The sequence below is a fragment of the Astatotilapia calliptera genome, chromosome 7 (genome assembly GCF_900246225.1).
Source record: "Astatotilapia calliptera chromosome 7, fAstCal1.2, whole genome shotgun sequence".
Classification (NCBI taxonomy): domain Eukaryota; kingdom Metazoa; phylum Chordata; class Actinopteri; order Cichliformes; family Cichlidae; genus Astatotilapia; species Astatotilapia calliptera.
Window position 1 is genome coordinate 20892740 of NC_039308.1, and position 7568 is coordinate 20900307.

The window sequence follows — 7568 nt, forward strand, 5'->3', positions numbered from 1 at the left end:
ACACTTTGGCGTTTTATCTTCATTATCTAACGGCGAACAGCGAGACGTCAAATGCGACACAAAAGTAACGCCGGCGTTAAGCAGTGCCAGGGAAGCAACTCTGAAGCTCTGCTCAAATTTGCAGGAAAAAATTCACAAAACATGGCTGCAGGAGGTTTTTGTGTTTCAGATTGTTCCTCCCCTCATCGTCCTTCATGTTGCCACTATCGCCCGGTTCCCCCCCTTCGCTCTACCCGAATAAACTGTGTTTTAAACATGGGTGGCGTACACATATATGCGAGCGAACTGGGTGTACACACGGCTAAGCAGCAGTTCAACAGAAACTTCATTGCTAAAATTTAGTCCTCCCCCCCAAAAAGGGGGAAAAAAAGAAAAAAAAAACATCAACAGATTAGGTCTATTTCTGATGGCTTCACAGCTTGCACCCGGTTTAATGCCAGGCAGCTATCGTTTGCTAATGTGGAGGGAGCCGAAACTTAACACTCGCTACTGAAATTTCTAAAAAAAAAAAGAAAAAAAATTACATTTGTGAATTAACTGAGGATTTAAAAAAAATAGAAAACAGCGGTTTGACATACCTCCAAAAACGATGTAGCTCATGCGAAACAGGCTGGCGCTCCAGAAATCTTCCCTCCCCGACCAGAGGTGACTGCACAACTGCTTCCTCAAAAAAAAAATTGTGAATTAGTTATGAGAAATTCAAAATGATAAAAAAAAATCACCTCCGCGTTTTTCTCCCCCCTCCGCGATTCGCTGCGTTACATTTTAGTAAAGTGTAATGGCGTAATGAGTCGTGAATTTGCCGAGCTTTGGTCGGTCCGTGCAAGCTCTCGGTTTCTGCCTTGCACAGGGGGGTTTGTGTTGCGGTTCCTCCTGTGGAAATTTTCGTCCGCCATATACAAGGGCAGATTCCGAAATTGCAGTACCGGCCTGTATATTAGCCCACATGAAAAAAAAGTGAAAAAAAAGAAAAGAAAAAAAAGTCTGGGAAGAAGACAGAAAAAAAATGTTGGTCGACTGTGAAGTTACACGGGGAAAAGCGACTGGAAATTACGCAGAGGAAAATATTCTCACTTCAGAATAAGTTTTATAACAGCAGACGCCTTGTGATGTTGAACTGTGTAATAATTGCTTTATTTGCAGAATTATCTTACAATTATTTATGTGTCTATAACCTAACTTAACTTAACTATAACTCACATAAATGATCCAATTTCCAGATGCTTGAATTAATATTAATCGATAGAAAAGTTGGAGCTATTCATTGCACGTCTTTCCCCCTCCCTTTTCTTAAAGCTATAAAGATGCTGATTGTTTAACGCACGCAGTTAAGCAAAAATAATAAATAAAAAATCAAAGTCAGTATTGACAAACAATCACAGCAAGGGTCAGTAATTTTCACCAAATCCTCCACGTTTGCTGCAGTGTCTCAGCAAGGTTTGTTTAGAGTATTTGTAAAGAGAAAGCTTTTGGTTGGCCAACATTTTTTTGTTCTCAAAACCTTGCTCTGAGAATTATTCTTTTTTTTTTTTCCTTTTTAAATTGTTTAGTTTTGTTTCCAGAAACAAAGTATTTGGCCCAAGAACCGGTCTATGCTGTCAACTCATGGTAGTTTAATACATTTGTCATGTAGATATGTGCTGTAAACGTGGGGTTGAGTTTTTAGAACTAGATAAGAATTCAAAATACACAGTACTAGCCTCGGTGTTATACTACTACTACTACTACTACTACAACTAATAATAATAATAATAATAATAATAATAATAATAATAATAATAACACGTTCAAACCATTTTAAGGAATAACTGAATGTTTCTTTTTGGTCAAGTTTGACAGAAGATAAATACTATACAAAATATGTTATGTATTATTATCCATTATTAATGAATCTGCCTATGTGGGGTTGTTTGTTTTCTACAGTGATATAATTGATCAAGAAGGTGACTTATTATTTAAATGTAAACCCAAAAGTCAGATTCTAAAAGAGATAATTAAACATATGATGAAAAAAGTTGTTGTTGTTTTTTAAAGAAAATAAACCTGCTGATATTACAAATCCACTTGCAAAGAAGGAGATGAAAAACATCTCCCAGACAACAGTGAGGGATCAACCAGAAATATAAAGTTACTGCATTTATGTTATAAAAATCTGAAAATCTGTGTAAAAGGGGTGCAGAACTTTGCAGGAGGTTTGCAGGTGTCTGAACACCTGCCCAGGCATTCTCTTTTACAGCAATGTGGCAAACAAAAAGCAAGAGTGCTTCGGAAGTTCCAAAAGATTCATGATGGATGGATTGAAAGTGGGTTGCTGGGGCTGTGGGGGGGGGGGGGGGGGGGGGGGGGGGGGTGTGTGTGTGTTAAATTCTAACCATTTTGCATGTCAGCAGAAAAATCGTTTCCCTATGACTCTTGATGCAAGCGGCATCATGCTGATGCTTCTCTGCTGCAGCAGGATGCAGAAGATCAAGTGAATACACAACACAGAAAAATCCTGCAGGATGCTGGGGTCTGCAAAAGAGTTGCAACCTGAGAGAAGCTAACAGCCCTAAACATGGAGCTGCATGGTAACAGCCTCATTCAAACAAGAAATGGAGGGAAATAAATGTCAGCTTATGCCCCATGTGCAAGGTGGTGGAAGATGTGAAAAGCAGATATACAACAAAGGCTGTCAGCGCTCTCCAAAAGAGACGCCTTTCCTAAGCATCGACTTGAAGTATGTGAGTGATTATGCACCACTTACTTTGTGTTGTGTTACTGTGGTACATTTGTACTAAATCAATTTGTAGAGCCTTTTCCCTAATTACCCTAACTCTAATTATGTTCACTGATTTTATGATTTATTACTGTAAAACAACACAAGAAACTGTGAGAGTGGGTGGGGTGAGCGGGGTCCAATATGACAATTCATTTTCCTGTCCTCATGGGTGTATAGCATAATGTAATATCAATTAAAATCAGATTTGTTTTTTCAGCATGAAGATTAGACTATGTTTTCATTGCTCAACAGAGAAATTAATACCCCTTTGTATTCACAAAGTAATTACATGATGTAAGTTCATGAATCCTTCCCGGTATTTTGCTTTTCTGTCATTATTGAGATGCTGTTTTCATCATGTGCCGAGGTGTTTTGGATGCTTATTTTCTCCAGCATGTACATGGGAATGAGGGGTGTATGTGTGTGCGTGTTTTCACCAGTGATATTATTAATTATTTACAATCTACATTAAAAGCTTTGAATTTTGCCTTTCAAGAACGTTTCCCCGCTTTCTTGCAATTACTGCATTTATCATCTCTGTCCAGCAGAGGGCACCAGCATACCGACAATAGCCCCTTCCACTGCTACAATGCAGTGCCCTGTGAGTACAACATGTATGTGCACACAGTACCTGCTCACACTTTTCTTGCTCACTGTCTCCATCTGCTGATGACAGATGTTTGCTCTTTAGCATTCTGAGGATGGACATGTTTTTGTGGGCTTTCAGTCACATTTAAAGCTCATCCAAATGTAATGCATTCACATGTATATTGTGTTTTTCTTCTTAGACTACAAGCCACATTTTAAACATAAAATGCAGCGCTTTATTGTTCGAGCACAAATTTAAAATCACCACTTTAACTAACATGCTTGTCTTGCCACAGCAATGCAAAGCCTCCACAGAACAGTCTCAGAGAGGGTTTGAACTCAGTACTGTGTTACTGTGAGGCAACAGCAATAACCAAACAACCACAGTGCCACCCATAAATGTGGTGCCTAGTGCACTAATTCTTGTCTGTCATTGGTCTGAAGATATTTACACTCAGCGATGCTGAAACTTCAAATATAGCAAATATCAATTTTTGTGAGTTTTCAGTTTATTTAAGAAGAAAATCTCGTACCAAAAAAAACCAAAACAACAATGTGCTTCACTTTTGAAAACAATTGTGCACTGTACAGTGAATCAAAAGCTACCTGATGTTGTCACAAGAGGTTTCTCTGTTTCTAATGCTACGATGACATCATGGGCACTTGGTGAGGTCAAATGTGCAAGTCTGCCAAGACCGAGTGGTGTTTCGAGAAATGGAAAACGAATGAGAGAGTTGTTCATGGAAGGAGAGGGGGGAAAAACTCTTCTATTTGCTGAAAAAACATTACAGCTCAGAAATGTGGGATAAAACCTACTATAGCAACCACTGTGTCCCAAATATTACAACACACGCTGCCATTTTTTGAGCACTCAAGGTTGGCCTGACCTCCTCCCAACCTAGTTTTTAAGGAAAAACATTCTTTGAAGTTACAGAGGAACCAACAGGTGAGAGGAGCCGACAACAACGATGCTATTTTTTCCCAGTGACCTACTTGGGTTTGAGAGCCACCAGACCTTTTGCTGCATGCTCAGGAGCTTTGCATAAATTAAGAGACAGTTCCCACAACTCTGGATACAACAATCTAGGCCTTACAAAAATTTGACAAAAATAACATGCACAGGGAGAACAACTTAGAGAAAATGTGCTTTGGTGCCACAGAAAGGACCGGAGAGATACGCAGAAGCTCAGAAAACTGCTGCTGTTTTGGTGCAGAACACAAACAGAATTTAAGAAAATACCTTTTAATTAACGGTTCCCTACCACAGCCATGGTCACTTTTCTCTTATGATTATATTTACATACACAATATACCAAACCTAAGAAGCAAACATTTAATTTGTAAAAATCAGTTGCCCAAACAACATCATCCATATATCTTCATGACTGCTTACCCATTCAGAGGTAAAGAGATGCTGGAGCCTCTCCCAGCTGTAACCAGGTGAAAGGTGTGGTATACCCTAGACATGTGTCTATTACAAACACATACCTGTCTAGACATTTAACTTTCCTATTCATTTCTCCAACTTGAACAGTCAGTAGCACCTTAAGTTGGACTGAAAAACGCCCAAATTGATGAAAAAACTGGAAAAACACACCTACCCATTTGGTTTTGGGGGGGTTTCAACCTCATGTTCTGAATTATTGACCTTTGAGATATGTTTGACATTTATTATTTTCTATCAATCACTGGTTTGTTTGTTGTTATGTGTTGTTATGTGTCGGCAGTTTCGTCCCATCTTATTTACCGTATATAGTTTAGTTTCAATTCCTGAGTTTCAGTTTAGTCTCTCGTTTGTGCTTCCGCCATGATTAATTCTTGGTCTCTGTGTCCGGTGTTGTCACGTTTTTGGTATTTCCTGTTTTATTTTGTTGCTCTCTTGTCTTGTGCGCTTGGTATTTAGTTTTCCTTCCCCTGTCTCATTGTCTTTGTTAATGTCAGGTATGTTTCCCAGGTGTCTCCTCTCTGCCCCAGTCACCTTCTCTGTCTATTTATAGTTGCTGTCTTCCCTTTAGTCTTCATCAGAGAGTCTCTGTGTGATTCTTTGGTCTGGTTGTTCTAGTTTGTGGCTCCATTTTGGACTCTGTGTGTAGTTTCTTCCTTTGGACTTATGCTTTGCCTTTTGGAGCAGCTAACCTCAGCCTGTGTTCTATATCAGTCTGCAAATTTAGATCAAACTGTAACACTTTTATATCAAAAATAAGTCACCCTTTGTAGTTCATGTCCCATTTCAGTGAAAGTTCAGGGTTTAAATTCCTTTCAAGTCAATGAAGCATTATTTTAAACAATAATAAAATACATGTTCTCATCATCAGTGGTTGATCATTCAGTGATCGGATTCTTACCTGCATTGTTTTCAGCTGCTAAAAGCACGTTAGGTACCGTTTTGATCTCGAACGCCTGTGTGCCTGTGTCATCATGGCGAAATTGGATCGCAGTGGCCTTTGTTATTATTTAGACGATTAAAAGGTGTTTCTATAGTATGTTTGTGTGTCTGTGGACAGATGTTGTCAGCTAGACAACGAACATGAAATTTTACAAGTGTAATTGGATTAATATAAAGGTTTCATTTTAAAAGGATGGAATCCGGTTGTTCAGTCTGACGTCACTAGCCGTGTCTGGGTCTAAACTCTGCTGCAGGTCCATATATCAAACGAGCACTATGGCATTACTGAGAGTTGAAAAACTGTCTAGTCTTTCATCTTTAATAAAATGATCAGCGTTCTGCTCTACCAGGTGTAACAATTGAGTTTAACATCCAGGCATCCGTGAAAACGGAATTTATGACATTTAACGGAGTTAGAAGTTAGCAGGAAGTTAGCTCGCTAGCTTCTATCTAAATACAATATAGCATGTCCTGACTGCGGGGTTTTGGAAACAAATTCAAACGTACAGCTCTGCTATCACTTCCAGCATAAATGAAGACAGAAAACTAAAAAGCAGTGACGTTTGTAGGGTTACTGAAGTTTGGCTAGCTGGTATTTAACGATGTGCTACGTGACCGCTAGCGACACAGCTATGTTAGCATAACATAAACAAGCTAACTTTTTTTTCCACTCGATAAAAGTTAACGTGAGTGTTCTCGGTGGTCAGGAACAAATGTAATCGCATGGCAGGATGCTGTAAAAGGAACAAACTTCAGCCAGGAGAACAACTGAGATAATCCATCCACAATACGAGGTTAGTCATTCATATACTGCTGCATGGGCTGGGCTGTAGTTACATCCTAAGGTTTTAAAAACTGAGCTTAAATAAATGATTAGCGGTAATAAAAGCCGAGGGAGGTCAACAGTGATCACTGACTGTTTTAGGAGCTTTTTTAGATCAAATAGAAGAAAATACATAACATTAAACATGTTAACAACACAAAAGCCATATTAAACGCAGACTACTTTAGGCCCGGAAGTAGGATTCGTCACGTCATCACTGAACAACCAGATAGTCATAGCAACAGGTGTCAAGGGGCTGCCTGTGGACTATTAACTATTTCTTAATGAGGATATCATTATGTAGTTTATGAACAAATTAATATAATATTTTCCATAACTTGTGTGGTGTCACAACAAACCTGGTTTGGTCCATTTCACTGCTTTTTACAGTTTGAATTTTAAAAGCGCTGTTGGTTTGAGCATCATCAATGGACACACTTCATCATATCAAGAAAAGCGCAAGTGTCCGAATAACACTACTGACAGTCTCGCTAACAGCGTCATGGTTGCACCATGTGCAGTACCAGGGCCATGACAATGATGTAGTCAGACACCAATAACTTTATTCCTTAAAATATTATTTACACCTTTGTGTATTTGAAGATTGAAGGAATAGTTTCTTTTACAGCTGATGTACAAACTGTGCATACAGACAAATAAAAGCACAAAAGGAGGCCGGAGTGTAGAGCAAGCGCAGTACTTAGCATAAGTGATGTACACAATGTGAAACTATTATTTTGTACATCACAATCATTTCTGTTTTGGAGCTATTTTCATCCATGAATAAATATAGGAGATGACCTTATTTAATGCAAACTACTGAATGACAATAGTATTCATTTAGACAACAGCTGTTATGCTGCAGCATGATCAGTAAACACAATGATGTAACCTCACCCCTATTGTCAATTAAAATATCAAATGCCTCAGTGCGAACACTTATTACGGTGTAAAAGTTCATGCTTCATATAATATGTATTGTCGGTTCAAGAAAACAGTAGTTGTTGGTTGAC

General features: G+C 38.7%; 1 protein-coding gene across 7 annotated transcripts in view; it reads right to left on the reverse strand.

Moving 5' to 3' along the window:
- The window catches only part of znf618 (zinc finger protein 618), a 41761-nt gene extending 40692 nt beyond the window's left edge, over window positions 1-1069 (reverse strand). For 2 of the 7 annotated variants that reach the window (XM_026173688.1, XM_026173685.1), the window contains exon 1: window positions 579-1006. The gene's annotated coding sequence lies outside the window, so the exon portion shown is untranslated. Of the gene's footprint in view, window positions 1-578 lie in introns of all 7 variants that reach the window. The other 5 variants (XM_026173687.1, XM_026173686.1, XM_026173689.1 and 2 more) reach the window with 5 other exon arrangements.
- Between the last annotated feature and the right edge of the window lie 6499 nt (window positions 1070-7568).